Genomic DNA, 19,333 nt, shown 5'->3' with positions numbered 1-19,333 from the left:
AACATCAGTGATATTTGAGAGGAACAAATCCCTAACACCAAGTCCAGGTGCAAGATGAGGGGGTGATACCTAAAAAAGACAATGACCCTTTAGTGTTCTACTCCCTGGGGGACCACCTGCTTCCTGAGTACCTAGCAAACACCTGAAGGGATGAGGCAACGGGCTTCCTTTAGATGTCTCTGTAAGAAATATTAACCACTCAGAAGTCCTAAGGAAACTAAATTCACATTCTATCAGAGAAAGAAAATTTTATGATCAATAACATGAGAGTTAGAAGGTGATTCTTTACAAGAGGACTATAAGAGTTACCTTCTCAACAAAAAGACTTAAAAAACTCCCTGCATCCATCAGAAAAAGGTAGGTATTTACAATAGTAGAGGGAAGAGTGGTCCCCACATTCCTGACATATCAGTGTCAGGTAGAATATCTAGAAACCTGAAACTGATATATCCTTCAAGTTCCCAGGCATCCCAAAGGCACCACGATCATCCCTGATCTAACTCTCTCCTCTCATGGAAACACCTTTCTCCTCCTTTCACACCCATATGAACCCACACATCCTTTGAGGTTCAGATCAATATTCTAGTTTCCACAGTGAATAAAAGAATTTTTAAATGGATACACCTGTAAGAATATGTTTTGGACCCTAGTTTGAACAATATTAACTTAAGAAACCAAAGTTATAGTCTATAAAAATGTCTTTTCATTATAAACTAACCCTGCCAATGCGAAAGGTTATATTTTAAACTGATCAAAATGCTTTCTTTAAGTTATCATCAAAGTGAAGATGCAGTTTAAACATTCCCATTGAACTCAGGCACTGCTAAGACTGTCCTCCAACTTCTTAGGCACCTCAGACACCAGTTACTACATCTCTGTAATATGTGATATGTAAACAGAATCACATTTGGTTAGTAATAAATATCATAATGTGCTTGTTTAAGGAAGAGGGTTATGTAGAGTATTTCTATCATATCTCCAGTCCCTCCTGACTCCCACTGTCCCACAAGAGAGACACTCAATGAACACAAGTCTTTAATTATCCATCACAGCCTTCCCTACTCCCTCCCAGCCTCAGATGGAGGATCTTCATCTTGCTTGCTCAGCCTCACAGATCTCCTGGGCAAATGCAGGCAGCCTAATAAGGAACTGCCTTTCACCCACAGAGTCGGGCCAAGAAACAGTCTGGCTGCTTAAATTCTAGTGATGGGCTGAGTCCTCACACCCTCAAAGCTGCAGCTTCCCCTCGACAAGCTCTGCCTTGGGGTCTTTATCCTCCAACCCAAAGCCCTGCCCTTATGAAAAAAAAACATGATTATCTTTTGAACTGGACCTCAAAAAGTTTTTTTAAGATTCTCCTTTAGAATTGCTTCCCAGCTGGGGTCTGGCCCTGCCCTGTGGGTCTTGACAGGTCACAAATGTCCCTCTCAACAATTGTGTGCCACCACCAATTCTGACCTTGAAAGCAACACCAGCCTGGCTCAAGCTATATCTATCTCACCATGTCCCCCATGGAGGACTGAAATCAAGCTGACCTCTATCCAGTCTTGGTTCCTTCTATTTCTGAATAACTGTATCACATGTTGGTTTGCCATGTTGAAATTCCAGCAAACCATGGCCAATTCCCTCATGTCAAGTTTTTTTGAATTGAGGAAACAAGGAAGTATGTGGAACCTGAGAACATTACCATGCTATTTATTAAAAGGGAAAATATACGCTAATTTTCCAACTATAGGGAGAAAATTAAAAGCCACAGTATGTCATGAGTGTATATTAAACCACTTAAAATCTTATTTTGAGGTATGTTTACAACATAAAAAGTACATTAATATAAGGTTCAGTAAATTTTTAAAAACCATACATACAATGAGTGCAGCCTTATATACAAACCCACCTATACTCATCAATTACACACAGATGTTTAAGCCAAAATCTAAGGAGTCATCATTGGTCTCCTCTATCATTATATCCTCTATCCTCTACCATCTGTCACTTCTCTATTCCTTCCTTTCTCATTTTATCCATCAACAAATCCTATTGCTACCCCCGTATTACAAGCCAGTATCTTCTCTCTCCTCTTCCATATGCGATATGCTCATTTGACAACAATAACAATGGAATGAAATAAATCACACTAGTGATTTTTAATTCCTCTTTCTCAAACTAGTTTGTATTTTCCACATTTTATACCATGTGTTTGGGTTGCCTTTACAATGAATGAAAAAATTAGTGTAAAATACTAACATACAATCTGAAGCAATACTTCACTTTTAAGTTGAGTACATGTTCATTTTTCCTAAGCTCTTGTCCAATTTTTGAGCCAGACACTAATTCTTCCGAAAAAAAAAAAAGGTTAGGCTTTGCAGATGCCGCCACCCGGGAGCCTCCCTTGCTGTCTAGCCATGGTCAACCCCACTGTGTTCTTCGACATCGCTGTCGATGGCAAGCCCTTGGGCCGCGTCTCTTTCGAGCTGCTTGCAGACAAAGTTCCAAAGACAGCAGAAAACTTTAGAGCTCTGAGCACTGGAGAGAAAGGATTTGGTTATAAAGCTTCCTGCTTTCACAGAATAATCCTGGGATTTATGTGCCAGGGTGGTGACTTCACACGCCATAATGGTACTGGTGGCAAGTCCATCTATGGTGAGAAATTTGATGATGAGAATTTCAGAAGCATACAGGTCCGGTCCTGGCATCTTGTCCATGGCAAATGCTGGCCCCAACACAAACGGTTCCCGGTTTTTCATCTGCACTGTCAAGACTGAGTGGTTGGATGGCAAGCACGTGGTCTTTGGCAAGGTGAAAGAGGGCATGAATAGTGTGGAAGCCATGAAGCGCTTTGGGGCCAGGAATGGCAAGACCAGCAAGATCACCATTGCTGACTGTGGACAAATCTAATAAATTTGACTTGCATTTTACTTAACCACCAGGAGAACACCCCTTCACCCCATCTGCTCGAAATATCCTATAATCTTTGTGTTCTCACTACAGTTCTTTGGGTTCCATATTTTCCTTATTCCCCCTCCAAGTTTAGCTGGATTGCAAAGTTAAATTTATGATTATGAAATAAAAACTAAACAATTAAAGAAAAAACGTTAAAGAACTTCTTGATCAAACTAACTTAATATGTCAGTTGAAGCCTTCGATGTTTTCTTCCAAATCTAAAAGATTCAGGGGAAAATCATAATTATACAAGTCTGATAGCTCAGACAGTAAAGAATCTATCTGCAGTGCAGGAGACTCAGGTTTGCTTCCCGGGTCGGGAAGATCCCCTGTAGAGGGATTGGCTACCCATTCCACTATTCCTGCCTGGAGAATTCCATGGACAGAGGAGCCTAGCAGGCTATAGTCTATGGGGCCACAAAGAGTCAGACACAACTGAGCAACTAATACTTTCACTTTACTGTGACCATTTCATACTTTATACATCTGAAAGTGTAGAAGCAAACGTAACTAATATATATCCCTAATCACTTCCCTAACATGAATAAATGAACAGAGTGTTACCCAAAAGGTCTCCAGATGTTTGTTGAATATAACTTAGATAATAATGTTAGCATGCTCATTTTTTAAATGTAGTTATTAGATTATTTCATTATTTGAGGTGATTCTGCTCATGGTATAGAAAAAATTAAAATCCTAACAGGTAGTTTTAGGTACTTCATTCATTAATTATGTATCAGCCCTGGGATTTCTTTAGAAGGAATGATGCTGGAGCTGAAACTCTAGTACTTTGGCCACCTCATGCAAAGAGTTGATTCATTGGAAAAGACTGTGATGCTGGGAGGGATTGGGGGCAGGAGGAGAAGGGGATGACAGAGGATGAGATGGCTGGATGGCATCACTGACTCAATGGACGCGAGTCTGAGTGAACTCCGGGAGTTGGAGATAGACAGGGAGGCCTGTCTGGCGTGCTGCAATTCATGGGGTCGCAAGGAGTCGGACATGACTGAGCGACTAAACTAACTAACTGACATCTCAAAAGCCTCCTGATGAAAGCGAAAGAGGAGAGTGACAAAGTTGGTTTAAAGCTCAACATTCAGAAAACTAAGATCATGGCATCTGGTCCCATCACTTCATGGGAAATAGATGGGAAACAGAGGAAACAGTGTCAGACTTTATTTTTTGGGGCTCCAAAATCACTGCAGATGGTGATTGCAGCCATGAAATTAAAAGATGCTTACTCCTTGGAAGAAAAGTTATGACCAACCTAGATAGCATATTCAAAAGCAGAGACATTACTTTGCCAACAAAGGTCCGTCTAGCCAAGGCTATGGTTTTCCAGTAGTCATGTATGGATGTGAGAGTTGGATTGTGAAGAAAGCTGAGTGCCGAAGAATTGATGCTTTTGAACTGTGGTGTTGGAGAAGACTCTTGAGAGTCCCTTGGACTGCAAAGAGATCCAACCAGTCCATTCTAAAGGAGATCAGTCCTGGGTGTTCTTTGGAAAGACTGATGCTAAAGCTGAAACTCTAATACTTTGGCCACCTCATGTGAAGAGTTGACTCATTGAAAAAGACCCTGATGCTGGGAGGGACTGGGGGCAGGGGAGAAGGGGACGACAGAGGATGAGATGGCTGGATGGCATCACTGACTCGATGGACGTGAGTCTGAGTGAACTCCAGGAGTTGGTGATGGACAGGGAGGCCTGGCATGCTGTGATTCACTGGGTCGCAAAGAGTTGGATACGACTGAGCGACTGAACTGAACTGAACTGAACATCTCAGACACTGGCTTAAGAGGCATTGGTGTTGCTCACTATTATTCCTGTTCTTTCCTTTCAGAAACACTGTAGTGTTGTTCTTCCTCATCCTTATGACATTAGGTGTGGCTATGTCCCTTGCTTTGATCAAGGAAATATGAGAGAAAGTGATGTGTCAGTTCCAAGCCGAAACATCAAGAGCTGGCATGATTCACCATTTCCATAGCCGTCTTGTGTCCAAGTCTGTAAAGGCTTCCTTAGCCTACCTCCCTCAGTGATGATAATGGGCAAGAGGGCTTTCGCCAATCCAAGATTGTCTTAAGCCACTGAGATTTGAGAGTTGTTTGTTACTATGAAGGTGCTAATCTTCATTAAGTGCCTACTATAAACCAGGCTTTGAGCTAGGCCCTGGAAAGTATGTGGTCAAAGATAGTATTTCCTGCTAATACATAGCTTACAATCCAAAGTGGCAAATACATGTATGAATAAATGCTATACAATGTGATGCACGCCTTAATAGAGGACTGACTGACAGGTTGGTAAAGGACTGATTGACAGATGGAGGGGAGCTAACCCAGTGAGAGGGATAGTCTGGGTAAGTTATGATAGGAAGAAATGACAATGGAGTTAAGTCCCACTGAAAGAAAGAGAATCTGATGGGTATTATCCAGTGATAGCATAACATTACCTCCACACCTAAAATTTTGAAGTTTTAAAAATATAAACAAAATCTCAAGCCCATCTGAGGTCAGACTACTGGTACATCCAGGAAACATTCTGTCTCTGACAGAATTAATAACAAAAATTGTGAAGAAAAAAGCAAGTTATTTTCTATATTTATTAACTATGTATTTCTCTCTCATAGTTACCTAAATCTTTTCCCATCTACACCATCATGTAAGATATGTTCTGTGCGGTCCAAGTCTATGCCTATCTTAAGTGTGGTTTAAATCTGACAGCAATCCTCCAACCATTTAGTGTATTTTAGACAAGGAGACAAAGGGAAATCCGTCAAGTCAGATGTTAGAATAACAAGAGAAGAACTAAAGCCAGTTAGTGGGCAAAGCTCTATGTAAGGTAATGCATACAAAATAGGAAACAGAATTAAGTGCACGATAGGAATCCAGAAAGCAAGCCAGAGCAGATGCTGTGCAATGGAAGCTAGAAACTAAGCCCTGAGCCCAGAACTCTGCATTTTCAAAATTTACTCTAATGGTACAGAATTGAATGTTTTACACCTCCTGTCAAAATGAATACATAAAAGTTTAATTTTTAACTGAGCAGTATATGACATTAATGTCATCTTAGATGATAAAATGTGTTCATATATTTCAACCTGTTTGCAGTTGCAAATGCTGCTCAGTCACCCAAGTGAAATATTACCAAACTGTTTCTTCTTCCTTTGAGCCAACAAAACTAGAGAGTATCAAACTACTGTAGGGTATTCTTACTACCCTACAGGGTGGCAACACCTGGTCCCCCCTCCTCCATACGTGTACCTTTTTTTAATCAAAAAATGTGATTATTGGGAATTCCCTGCCAGTCCAGTGGCTAGGACTTCATGCTTCCACTGCAGGGGACATAGATTTGTTTCCTGGTCAGGGAACTAAGATCCTGCATGCTGCACAACACAGCCAATTCAGCCAAAAAGGAAAAAAAAAAAAAGAAACATAATATAATTATTGACGCAGTTTAGCTGGCCAAACAAAATACCAAAACATTCCACAGTAGTGCTGGCTGAAAGATTAGGTTCACAGTCTGTAGGGAAGAGACAAGTAGGCCATTTGCAAATAATAAATCACATCCAAGAAACAGTCATGCAACATTTCTCCACCATACATATTGCAGAAGAAAGTTACAGATGATTTGGATCGAAGAACCTTCTAGAGGATATTTTAAGATATTCATGCTCCATATTCTATAGTTTTTCATTTCAGCCTTTTTGGGTTTGTTAATGATGTGTAAGAAGTCATGCATTTAAAGATTTGTCATCAAGTATAAACATGTAATTCACTCAAGTTACTGAGGCTGAGTGTACCAGCCATAGCTGAATATATATGTATGGATCCTTGTGTCAGTTTGAGACCTTCAAGACTTAATTCCACAAATCAATTCTACTCAAAAGGTGGAGAATCACACAGGTGCCTTTCTGACCCTAGGAGTGACAATAGTGGGTCATGATATCTCTCTCCTTCCCTTCCAGGGTATTCTTTTTATCATGGGTGAGATCATAAGAGTGGAGGCCTAGAGATGGGAAGAGTATGCTGCTAAGTCACTTCAGTCGTGTCCGACTCTGTGAGACCCCATAGATGGAAGTCCACCAGGCTCCCCCGTCCCTGGGATTCTCCAGGCAAGAGCACTGGAGTGGGTTGCCATTTCCTTCTCCAATGCATGAAAGTGAAAAGTGAAAGTGAAGTCCCTCAGTCGTGTCCGACCCTCAGCGACCCCATGGACTGCAGCCTTCCAGGCTCCTCGGTCCATGGGATTTTCCAGGCAAGAGTACTGGAGTGGGGCACCATTGCCTCCTCCGAAACATACAACAGGAAGTAGTAACATATTTTCAATGAGATGAAATGAAGGCAAGGAGAGCAGAGGCAGGAGGGCAGAGGATATACAATGGGAAGCACTGGGTTTAATTCCCCAGGAGAGAGGGAGCTAGTGACGTGATAGACCCTGCAGACAGTGCATCAGAGACTGCAGTTGAGGTTAGGGAAAGAAGGCAGAGGAAGAACCAGAACAGTGGGAAGTGAAAGGGGGCTATCAAAGTGACACACAAGTGGAAGCACAGCAGGAAAGAAGTCTGTGTTAACACGTGTAAACGAGGAGGCGAGGAAGATTCCACGGTTTCCAGACTGGATTCTTGATCTCCACTGCTGTTTCTTTTCGGTTTCCTGGTGGCTCAGAGGGTAAAGCGTCTGTCTGCAAGGCAGGAGACCTCGGTTCGATCTCTGGGTTGGGAAGATCCCCTGGAGAAGGAAATGGCAACCCACTCCAGTACTCTTGCCTGGAGAATCCTGTGGACGGAGGAGCTGTAGTAGGCTACAGCCCATGGGGTTGCAAAGAGTCGGACACGACTGAGCGATTTCACTTTCACTTTTCACTTTCACATTTTTGTAAACAAAAAAGAAGTCTCAGGGAAATTATAAAATCACTGCATTATGTTATTGTGGAAGCAAAACAGTCCCTAGGGCCCTAATGGCTCCATACACTTTATGCAGATGAAGAGAAAGAGAACCGGGCATGGAAAAGGGAAGAAGCCATCTGGTGCCCATCCGAGAGAAAAGACAACCTGGGGACGTCTAAACAGGAAAGAAGTTAGTGTGTGTTGAAACGTCTGGGCTTATTTTTCAATCCATAAATTTAATCCCTCCAGAGCTCTTGTTATTTTTATCACCTGAAATGTATATCATCTTATTGTCAATTAGAGAACGCCAGGAGTCACTTAGAGATCTTTGGAAGGTAGCATAGCAAGTCACAGTACATTTTTCCCTTGAGAAGTAAATTATTGGAAAAACTCATCTCAAGCATGATGTTTGCAAGTTTCTTGGTAGATTCTTTTTTCTTTGGCACAATGCTGGTGTGCATTTTAAAAGATAATTTTCCAGCTCTATTTGTACCAAATAACATCATAGTGAGGTTAATCCTAACCAAACCGTAAGTCACCAGTGGTGAGCTTCAGAGCACTGTGATGGCCAGAGCTGTAGGGATCTGGCTTTCAAGATAATGAAAACACACCCAGGGAACAAAGTTTTAAAAAAAGCAAACAAATTAAAATGAAGCATCTGTTGTGTTGTGTGTACTGTTTTAGAGGACAGAGATTTAAAGTCTGGCCTATATATATAAATTCAGTTTTCCAAGTAATTTACACCAAGAGTTTGGAGAATCCTTAAAAAATAAAACATGTTACTTGTCATTTTATATTGCCATGCACAAACACTTCTCAGGATCATACAATACAGCAGGAATTAATCAAAAGGGGACTGCTAGAGCAAGTCACCAAAAAGCAGAAACCTTTTCATATTGCTGGGGAAAGGATGTAGACTGGCGTGGCACGTTGGCATGCTCACTCGGTTGTGTCCGACTCTTTGCAACCCCATGGACTGTACCCCACCAGGCTCCTCTGTTCATGGAATTCTCCAGGCCAGAATACTGGAGTGGGTTGTCATTCCCTTCAGGGAATCTTCCTGACCCAGGGATAGAGCATACCTCTTCTGCATTGGCAGGTGGATTATCCTTTTTTTCAGGCGGATTCTTTATCACTGAGCCACTGGGTACAGAAGCAAATTCAGGTTAAAATTTCCACCTTATGAAAAAGTTTGAGTTTCTGTCTTGTCCTACAGGAGCCTTAGAGCTGAGGAGCTGGCTCTGGGAGCATATTTTGTCACAGACAGTGGTTGAAGACTGGTGTTTAAGCTCTCCCGGTGCACTGGTGGTCCACAGGCCAGCCTCTTTCAGCACTGATGTTTTTATGGTATGGCAATGTTTTAAAGCACACACTGATGACATGTAATTGAATTCAGACACCGGCTTAGAGCAGTCTGTCAGAGGCAGTGCCATTGTCTGTGTGTGTATGGTGGGGAGGACTGGGAGGGCAGATTCTGTGATGACGATAGGGCCTGAGGGAGGAAGCTTTAGAGGACTGAATAGGAAAAACGAAGAAATCTATTTCAGCCCCAAACTCCAAGCTTAAGAATGGAGAACAATGGACACAAAACCTTCCTTTTCCACTAATCTCAACATGAAAACGTGATGGGGGGAGGGTAAGTAGAAGCTTCAGGAACACACACTTCCTTGTCTAGCAATATTCTCATTTCAGAAACCCCGAAGCAGCCTGGCTTCCCCACTCTCTGTTATCCAAACACTATCCTCTGTTAAACTGTCAGTCCTCTCAACTCTGCTTTTACAAACATACGCTCCTTTTTCACAAGTATTTCCTCTCATCACTAAATCCTCAACCTCCGGCATCTCTGCACACAAACTATATCTCTCCACACAACCCCACACCCATTGGCAAACACCTCCCCCTCCAGCATATATTCCCAGATGCTCTCTTCTTCAAAGAACCCCTCCCATCCAGCATCCCAAACCTTGAGCCTCCCCACTGTCTCAACACCCACCTGTATAGTACTGCATCTCCCACTCATACAACCCAGCTTCCTAAACTCTGTTCCTTTAAACTCTCCCACCACACCCAAGATTTTACATCTCAGTGCAGGAAAGGAAAAAAACTTTTTTAAATGAAATAAAATAAACAAACCAAAAGCCTGTGAGTAGACATAGTGCCCTTCCTTATTGGTTCTTTGCAAACAAACAGAGCAGCAAATGGACTGTCATTCCTTGTTCCTTACACCACGTTCTTTATCATTTAAAGATCCGCCTCTTTGAACAAATTATTATTATCTACTAGATACATGTAGATAGGCTGATTATCTCCAAGGAAGAGATTTTTATTTCTCAAAAAATCCAGAAAAGCAGTATCACAGGAACAAATGTATTTTAATGGCAGCATAAGGAGGCTGAGTGCCGAAGAATTGATGCTTTTGAACTGCGGTGTTGGAGAAGACTCTTGAGAGTCCCTTGGACTGCAAGGAGATCAAACCAGTCCATTCTGAAGGAGCTCAATCCTGGGATTTCTTTGGAAGGAATGATGCTGAAACTGAAGCTCCAGTACTTTGGCCACCTCATGCGAAGAGTTGACTCATTGGAAAAGACTCTGATGCTGGGAGGGATTGGGGGCAGGAGAAGAAGGGGACGACCAAGGATGAGATGGCTGGATAACATCACGGACTCAATGTACGTGAGTCTGAGTGAACTCCGGGAGATGGTGATGGACAGGGAGGCCTGGCGTGCTTCGATTCATGGGGTTGCAAAGAGTCGGACATGACTGAGCGACTGAACTGAGCTGAACTGAACTGAAGGAGGATGTTTGGTTCCTGCAGACTGAGCCCGTTACAACAGTAAATCTCATGTGTGCAGATGCATACACACACTCACAGACACACAGAGACAGACACGCACGGCCCACACGCCTATAGCAGTCTAAAAGGCACAAAGGCTTTGTGAGTGCCAGAGGAGGCTCTTCAGAACCCAGGGAAGCTGAGGCATCCTCAGAATTTGCCAGGTGTTGGGGTCATGTACAGCAGGCTGGGGAGAAAGGGAGGACCTCCAGAATGCCAATAGGATCTCAGGACACTGATCACATAGTTTCTTTCTAGATTTTCCTGTTTTCCCTTTTGAATTTTTATTTGATTATGTTTTGAAAAACATCTAAAAGAAGAGGTAAGGGTGACCATTAAGGAAAGAACAAAAGTATCAGATGATGCCACAGGGAGGAAGGAAGCACAGAAGGGAATGGAGAGTGATGAGGGGACGGGGGAGGCAAGGAGAGATGGAAGACATGATGACAAAAAGTAAGACAAACAAAAAAGCTTCAGCTTCTTCCTATCACAATAAAGGAGTCTAACCCCATGATGGCTTTCCAGGTGGTTCTATGGTAAAGAATCTGCCTGCCAATGCAGGAGACAAAAGAGACGTGAGTTTGATCCCTGAGTCGGGAAGATCCCCTGCAGTATAAAAGGCAACCCACTCCAGTATTCTTGCCTGGGAAATCCCATGGACAGAGGAGCCTGGCAGGCTGCAGTCCATGGGGTTGCAAAGAGTCAGACACATCTGAGCAACTGAGCACAACAAGTTGGCACAGGAACCCCATGCTACCATTCCTTTCTGTCATTTCTAGCCTACTGAAGTCTAAGCTCTGCCAAAAAAAACACTCTAGATGGGTATCCAATGGTTCCTAACGGTAACCACAATCAACAGTAATAACCATATTCAAATGAAGATCTGTATCCCCTGTGATCAGAAGCGACGTTTTACAAAGTCTAGATTGTTTTATATTAGGAATTATCAAGAACCTTTGAGGACTCATTAAAGAAGTAAAACATCAATTATAGAGATTTTAAATAATTTTGTGCTAGTCCCTTGAATAAAACTTGTCTGTATGAACTTGAAAATATTCTCTAACTATCCAACAAATTTGGCACTGATTTCCTACAATAACTCTTCAGCCAGTGATACAGGCAGAGGAGGAAGGACAAAAAACAGGAACAACCTCAAAAATCAACTGGGTCATTCAAATTCCCTTCCTACCTGCAAAATTCTTGACTTTTACCTAAATATGGCAGATGTGACTTTTACCAGTTGGACTCATGTTTGCATCTGTATCATTACGTAGTTTTGGGCTTCCCTGGTGGCTCAGATGGTAACGAACCTGCCTGCAATGCAGCAGACCCAGGTTTGATCCCTGAGTTGGGAAGATCCCCTGGAGAAGGGCAGGGCAACCCACTCTAGTATTCTTGCCTGGAGAAGCCCATGGACAGAGGAGCCTGGAGGGCTACAGTCCATGGGATTACAGAGTCAGACATGCCTGAGTGATTAACAGTTTACTTTCAAAGCAGCTTTAGCAATGTCTGAAAAAGACACAATATTCATGTAGTAAGTATATATATGCTGCTGCTGCTGCTACGAATATATATATATATATCTTAAAAATTAAGTTTAACACAGCGTGATGGACAGGGAGGCCTGGTGTGCTGTGATTCATGGGGTCGCAAAGAGTCGGACGCAACTGAGTGACTGAACTGAACTGAACTGATGGTAGGAAAGTTCTCAAATTAAAAGCAGGCTGTCTCCAACTATAGAAAAAGAACAGAGGAATATGAAACACACCATAGAGATGTTATCTCTTAAATCTAAAACATGGGAAGTCTACAGAAAAATAACCAATGTCTTCAAGCAGCAAATGGTAAGAAAAGAAAAATAAGAGAGGGAACTGTTCTAGATTAAGAGACCAAGGAAACATGTTATTAAGCTGCTAAATTGTATCCAGTTCTTTTGCAACCCCATGGACTATAGCCCACCAGGCTCCTCTGTCCCTGGGATTTCCCAAGGAAGGATACTGGAGTGGGTTGCCATTTCCTTCTCCAAGGGAATCTTCCCAGCCCAGGGATCAAACCCGCATCCCCTGAATTGCAGGTGGATTTTTTACCACTGAGTCACCAGGAAGGCCCAGGAGACATACCAACTAACAATTAAATACAATGCGCAGGCTGTGTTTAGATCTTGTCTTGAAAAATCCAACTATTAAACGAAAAATTTATGTGACAATCAGAGAATCTGAACACTGGAAAAAAGATATTTTAATTACTGGCTTTTTTTTTTAGGTGTAATAATGATGTTGTTGGACTTTTAAAAAATCCTAAACTCTTAGATTTACATTTTTATGAATAAAATACTACAGTATTTCGAATTCGCTTGATAACAATCTATGTTTTGGGGAAGTAAGGTCTACAGATGAAACAAGATTATCATATGAAACTGAATGATGGGTACTTGGGATTTCACTGTATTCTTCTTCTAATTTTTATGTACACTTACAATTTTCCATAACAAAATATTTAAAAAGTAAAAGATGTGTGCATTCTAAAAATCAAATATGAATAAAAATATAAACTTCCCTGGTGGCTCAGACTGTAAAGCGTCTGTCTACAATGCAGGAGACCCGGGTTCGATCCCTGGGTCGGGAAGATCTCCTGGAGAAGGAAATGGCAATCCACTCCAGTACTATTACCTGGAAAATCCCATGGACAGAGAAGCCTGGTAGGCTACAGTCCATGGGGTCGCAAAGAGTCGGACACAACTGATCGACTTCACTTCACTTCACATACTAACTTAAAAATTATAGTGGCTCACTTTACAAAGAAGGATGTGTTTATACCAGTGGCTCCTGGCTGATTTTTTAAAAAGCACGAAACACTAATCGTCTATCATGTTGAATTAAGCTCCTAAAAGCTTATTTTTAAAAATTAACTTGAAGAAACTTAAAAGGAAATGCACTGTCTAGATTACAAGTATTAGATTACTATATTTAGGATACTTGCAAGATAATGAATGGTAGGTAGTGGTATCTAAATTTCATTACTATGTGTATTCAAATAAAATCCATCTCTTCAGAAAGTTAAAATATAAACACAAAAACTGCCATACCTGTGATATCTTGAAGACGTTCAGCCTCAAAAACATTAAAACAAACACACACTTTATAAATTCTTAAATTATGTGGTGGCTTCTCTGAAAGTGGGAAAGTTCTTTGGGTAGGAAATTAAAAACCCATATTTTCAGGGTTCTTTATAGAATCCTAAGGTAGCTTCAGTTGAAGAAAAAGGTTTCTAAAATTTTCCCAAATAAAGTAAATATTTCCAGATGTTTTTTACTCCTGATCATCAGCATAATTCATCCCCGGGTTTAGGTGATTCTGATTGTAGCCTCTGAAGAATCCTCCCACATCATGTGACCACCACAGTGAAGACAAAGCGAAGAAGCAGAGGCACAGAATAACTAAGTTGGAGGTGCTGAATGTCTGGGCTTCCCAGGTGGCAAAGTGGTAAAGAATCCGCCTGCAATGCAGGAGCTGCGGAAGATGGGGTTTTGATCCCTGGGTCGGGAAGATCCCCTGGAGGAGGGCATGGCAACCCACTCCAATGTTCTCGCCTGGAGAATCCCACAGACAGAGGAGCCTGGCGGGTTACTGTCCACGGGGCCGTAGAGTCAGACACCACTGAGCACGTACTTCCTTGAATGTCAGGGAGCAGACACTGCACGTCTTACTTGCTGAAGCAAAGAGGCACTCGAGGAAAAAGCATTCTTTAAAGCCAATTTTATCCAAGAAAAATTATTGATCCTGGGATCACATGGAGATAAAGATGTTCTCTCTTGACCCTGAAACCACCTATCTGGGCTGGAACTGGAAGCTGAGAGTCTGTGGGATCAAACTCTGATCTCTACACCATCCCGTCCCCAGTCCACCCTACCAATCAAAATAAATTCTTTTAAAAGTCAGTGTCTATTTTTTCAAAGTAACGTTCACCAAACCCAAACGCCCTAGGTTCCTCATTCCCTTACCCAATATTTATGAGCTGGAAATAGTCAGGAACTGCTATGGACAAAGAAGCCTGGTGGACTACAGTCTATGGGGTCGCAAGAGTCAGACACAGCTTAGTGACTAAACCACCACCAGGCAAGCTCAGGAAAGATGGAACAAACACAAGCTGACCACATCATCCATGGTTATAATGTTTTCCCATTTACCTAAAAAAAAAACTGAATGCTTAGGCTAAAAATACTATAAAGTACGCAAAACAATAATGAAATCATCTCTTCATTGCTTAACTGCAGATTATGCAAAGTGGGTGGTACAGACACTTACTTTTTTCCTTTCCTATTACCTACTTTTTAACCATTTATTTCGATGGAAGGAGAAGGAAAAAAGGACATGAACTAGCAAAGGTCAATAAACAACTGACTACACTAAATTTAATCGATGCTGTTTTTTACATCTGCCCAAAAGACCTAATTAAGGAAATGGTTACATTACGATGTCTTTTTATTGTAGTGGCCAATCTAGTGCAAAGAATACTGGATGGGCTGCCAGAAACACGAGTCAGGAGACTCATCCCTAGTCCTGGTTCTGCCAAAATAACCAACAGAAGAAAGAGCCAGAGCAAGTCACTTGGCTTGTCTTCACCTTGTTTTAGCAGAGGTTTCCCCATATTTAAAATGGTGAGGGTGAACTAGATGCTTTTCTGTTCCAACTTTCTCGGCTCCCACAGGCACAGGTTAAGTAACACAGGAGTGCCATTTATACAGTGCAGGAAATGGAAATGACCACAGGACACAAACACGTTTCAGTGATAAGGCGGCAGCTACCTAACTGGGAAAGGACTGCACTGGCACTGTTGCCCATGACCTTTCAAGGGCATGGTAAATTATTTCAGCACAACATAGTGAGAAAAAAAAGCCTGGTCAGAGCTATGTTAGTGTAATATGATAAGGGAATTTGATTCAGCATGATGTATAAGAAATATTTTGTCTACATTCCCATGGTTTGCAATTTCCTTACTAAATCTTGAGCTGTTTTTTGAAGACCTACTTCTGCAATGACGTAAGCAGTGTGGCAGCCAGACCTCACTTCCCAAGCCCCCTCTGACTATCGCTTGGCTACAAAGCACAACTTAGGCTACATTTGAACTGGGCAAAACAAGGCAGAAGTTGGCCTTCCTTTGCTTTTACCTGCCTTTGTTTCAGCAATTTAGTGATCAAGAAACAAATCTAGGAGAAAACTTTTAGCTTTTTTTCCCATCCCATATGCTAATTCTACAAGCATATCGCCATCTGGATTGATCATATTCTGCTTGCAAACAAAATAAGATGATCAACACTGATTTCCACTGAACTCTAGATTTGGCAGCAAGTCTTAGAAAAAGCTGACCCCACTTGAGGTAACAATATTAAATATTGGAATAAACTAACTTTTCCTTCCCCTTAATTTGCAAAGTAAGGAAAAACTGATATTCTAATAAATCAACCCACTTACACTAAGCAAAACAAGTATCTTTTGTTAAAAAAAACCCTCTCAACAAGTCTCCCTATCACTTAGCCTGTTGCTCTATGTCTTATTTATCTGTTTCTTTGTATGGAAAGCTTCTCCAGTCCCTAGCCTTTCCACTGAATCTCAACAAAATTATTTTTATACTTGGGTTTCTCCTGCGGACCATTAGCTGCTATAGATAACAACCTTGCCTTTAAAGCAGATACGGCACAAAGCTTCTCATCAACATCTAAGAAACATTCTTAAACATCATGAAAATAGCTGCGCAAACTAACTTCCAGAAGAATTTGAATTCCTGGGTGGCAGAGACAAGTTCTGCCTTACTTATTTTGAAGGGGTGTGAAAAGCTGAGCTACCCTTTTTGGTTTTACTCACTTTCAAAAGACAAGAAATCATATTAATCAAATGCCAATAAATAGTTCCAGTCAAAATTATAAACAAAAACACACACTCATCTTCTGTCCCATCACCTGAAAAATAAGTAATAAGAATGACGAGATGAAAAGTGATCATGAAAAGGATGCTATGCCCCTTTACTGCAACACCTGCAGAGAGCAGACCTCTTAAAAAAGTCATCACTTCTGAATCATTTCTAAATATACTACTATGTACTTGGCCTTGAGGTACACCCATTGGCTACTTGTTGAAACGATAAGAACTTACCGCAGTGAGGTTCAGAGCTCTCCCAGGAAAGGCACACTAAAGAATTCTCCTATATTGCCAGAACCTCCCAGATTTGAGGCGTATAACTACCCTGGCAGGACCACTCAGCACACAGAACTGAAACCCATAATTATAGGCCTAATGGGTAATCATAGCCATGTAAATGCGAGAGCTGCCATATGTGCACAGCTTTTCCGATCACCAAAAGCTCACTGAGATAACTCCTGTCTGAAAGCAGAACCATTCACAAAGACCATGCCTTTGAAACTCTCCCAGGAAGTGAACAAAAACTTTATGATACTATCAATTTTTTCCCCATTAAGTAAACAGAAGGAATAGTAGAGACCAAGAGTGTAAGAGAAAGTAACAATGAAAGAGGAGGTTTGGTTTGTAGGTTGTAGCAAACCAAGTGAGTGAATTCAAGCAACAGGATTTCTAAGATTCCTTTTACCCTCATTATTATTTTGCCCTATTACCCCAGAGAAGTGCCATGCTTGAACTGACTTCTGATTCCTAACCCAAGTTCTACACAAACATCATATTTATCTTAGATATCCACTCATCAACTTATGAGTTTTCTCCATCACTGCATGCTCGTTTCCTAAAATATCAGGTATCATTTTTTAACACTGTATTCAGGAAGCCCCTCTCATTATCCCTTCTGTCCAAAACAACCCTATCCATTCAGGCCCTCTACTCTTAACCCAGAAGGCAGAGAGAAAGAAAAAAAAAAATCTCAAATGTTCTGTTTTGTACCTGTATTCAAAAGCAACATCTGCTATGAGCTGTGGAACCATCTGTTGCCCACTTGGCCATGGGAAGGACGGTGCAGGCCACAGACATAGAGTGTCACAGGTTGCACAATAGAATTATGCCCATCTTGGGGCTGACACACCCAAGCATATGCTCCACAGTCACCATGGCTAACACTACCCTTCCCCCATCAAACAGTGCATTTCCTTATAGAGAATGGTACTTCTAAATTCTCACAAAGGGTTGTCAGTTTTTTAAAAAGTTTCATTTGCCTGAATACCAGTTTCTAAATTCTCTAATCCTGGGTTGCACCTAAAACTAACATCTGTCACTAATACATTTGAGACTTTATCAGTCACTATTTTGGGGCATCTCAGTTTTTGTGTCTATAAAACAAAAAGGTTGAGTCCAGCGACCTCTGAGTCTCCCTGACACTGTAACACTTCCAAATTCTGTAATTTTAAGCCAGCTCAAACTCAGTGAACACAAGTTCCTTCACATCTATGGTATATTGACTTTTAATGCCAAGGTCAAAAGAATCTACTGCAGACAAAAAGGTCTCTTTAGGTTGAGCAAGAACACAGTTTCTTGAAGGCCCAAATTAGATTAAGATCCCTAAACTTGTTAACATATGCCCTCAAGGTACTATCCTAATGAAGAGTTTGGGGCTCAATAATTTACTGTTTGTGTGTCCTGGACATTACAGGATATTACCCAGCATCTGAGGCCTCTACCCACTAGAGGCCAGTCAAAGTTGGCCATTGGGATTGTCCCCTGCCCCTAGTTGAGACAACCAAAAATGTCTCCAGTAACTGGTTGATAACCCCTGGAGAGCAACCCCCTCTCACTCCACCACCTCCATTTAGAATTGCTGCTGTTGTATATACCAGAGCTTCATAACAAAGCACATCATTTCAAAGATGTTTTTGTTTCAAATAGATGACATTTACACAGTTAATACATGCATCAAGGCTTAACAGATAGTCAGATTTATAAAACACATGTATTCCACTTGGAAGATGTGCAAAACCACTGTCTTTCCAAGTTATTCATAGAACCAACCACCTTCCTGCTAAGGGCTGAGAATTAGCATGCAAAGTAATAACCACAACTGCTCTTTAAAAGTATTTAAAAGCACTCATATTTTTCACAGTAACTCTTCTAGTGCACTCCAGAATCAACCCTTGCATACAGCACAGACCTCAAAACAGGGTTTGGAGGAAACAGCAAAATCGAGTGGTGGGTTTAATCACTTCAGCTTTTTCTTCCCTTTCTTGTGCAAAACCCAGGAAATAAAATATTTCTGAAAAGGTTGTTAGAGAGTTCCAGCTTTGGTACAGGGTTCTTTAAGAAAGGAGGTAGGAGGTAGCCAGCTCTCAGATGAATTTCCCGTGTCTTTTCCTCCCGCACTTCAAATGGGGATTCAAGAGGCCATCCCTTAAATCCAGTCCTCAGCCCAAAAGGACAGCAGCTGGCAGCAGCACTAAACAGACAGAAGGCCGCAAACTGACTGAAATGATGAGTACTAGCCAAACATCTCATTTTTCCATTTGTGAAAAAGGCTGGGATTTGCAAACCTCTGGGTCTCAGGAGGTGAAGGCTACACTACTCAGCTAAGCAAAACCTCGACTCCCCCTCACTTTTAAAGGAAATCGCAGTTATAAACTTTCAGGGACTATACAGAGTTTCTCAAGGACATATGTTTAAATTTCCACAGTATATAGGTAAGACAAAAACAATTTAAAAAAAATCTTTTAATAACCTAAGTCCAGGAA

The 19,333-nt window shown here is 41.4% G+C and overlaps 1 protein-coding gene and 1 pseudogene across 17 annotated transcripts in view; one reads left to right on the top strand and one right to left on the bottom strand.

Moving 5' to 3' along the window:
- Positions 1–19,333, bottom strand: part of PHLDB2 (pleckstrin homology like domain family B member 2) — a 241,618-nt gene that overhangs the window by 93,218 nt on the left and 129,067 nt on the right. The gene's annotated exons all lie outside the window — the stretch shown is intronic.
- LOC114118570 (peptidyl-prolyl cis-trans isomerase A-like) lies at positions 2,241–3,069 on the top strand (annotated as a pseudogene).

The sequence above is a fragment of the Ovis aries genome, chromosome 1 (assembly GCF_016772045.2).
Source record: "Ovis aries strain OAR_USU_Benz2616 breed Rambouillet chromosome 1, ARS-UI_Ramb_v3.0, whole genome shotgun sequence".
Classification (NCBI taxonomy): Eukaryota; Metazoa; Chordata; class Mammalia; order Artiodactyla; family Bovidae; genus Ovis; species Ovis aries.
This window is presented reverse-complemented; position numbering and strand designations above follow the sequence as displayed.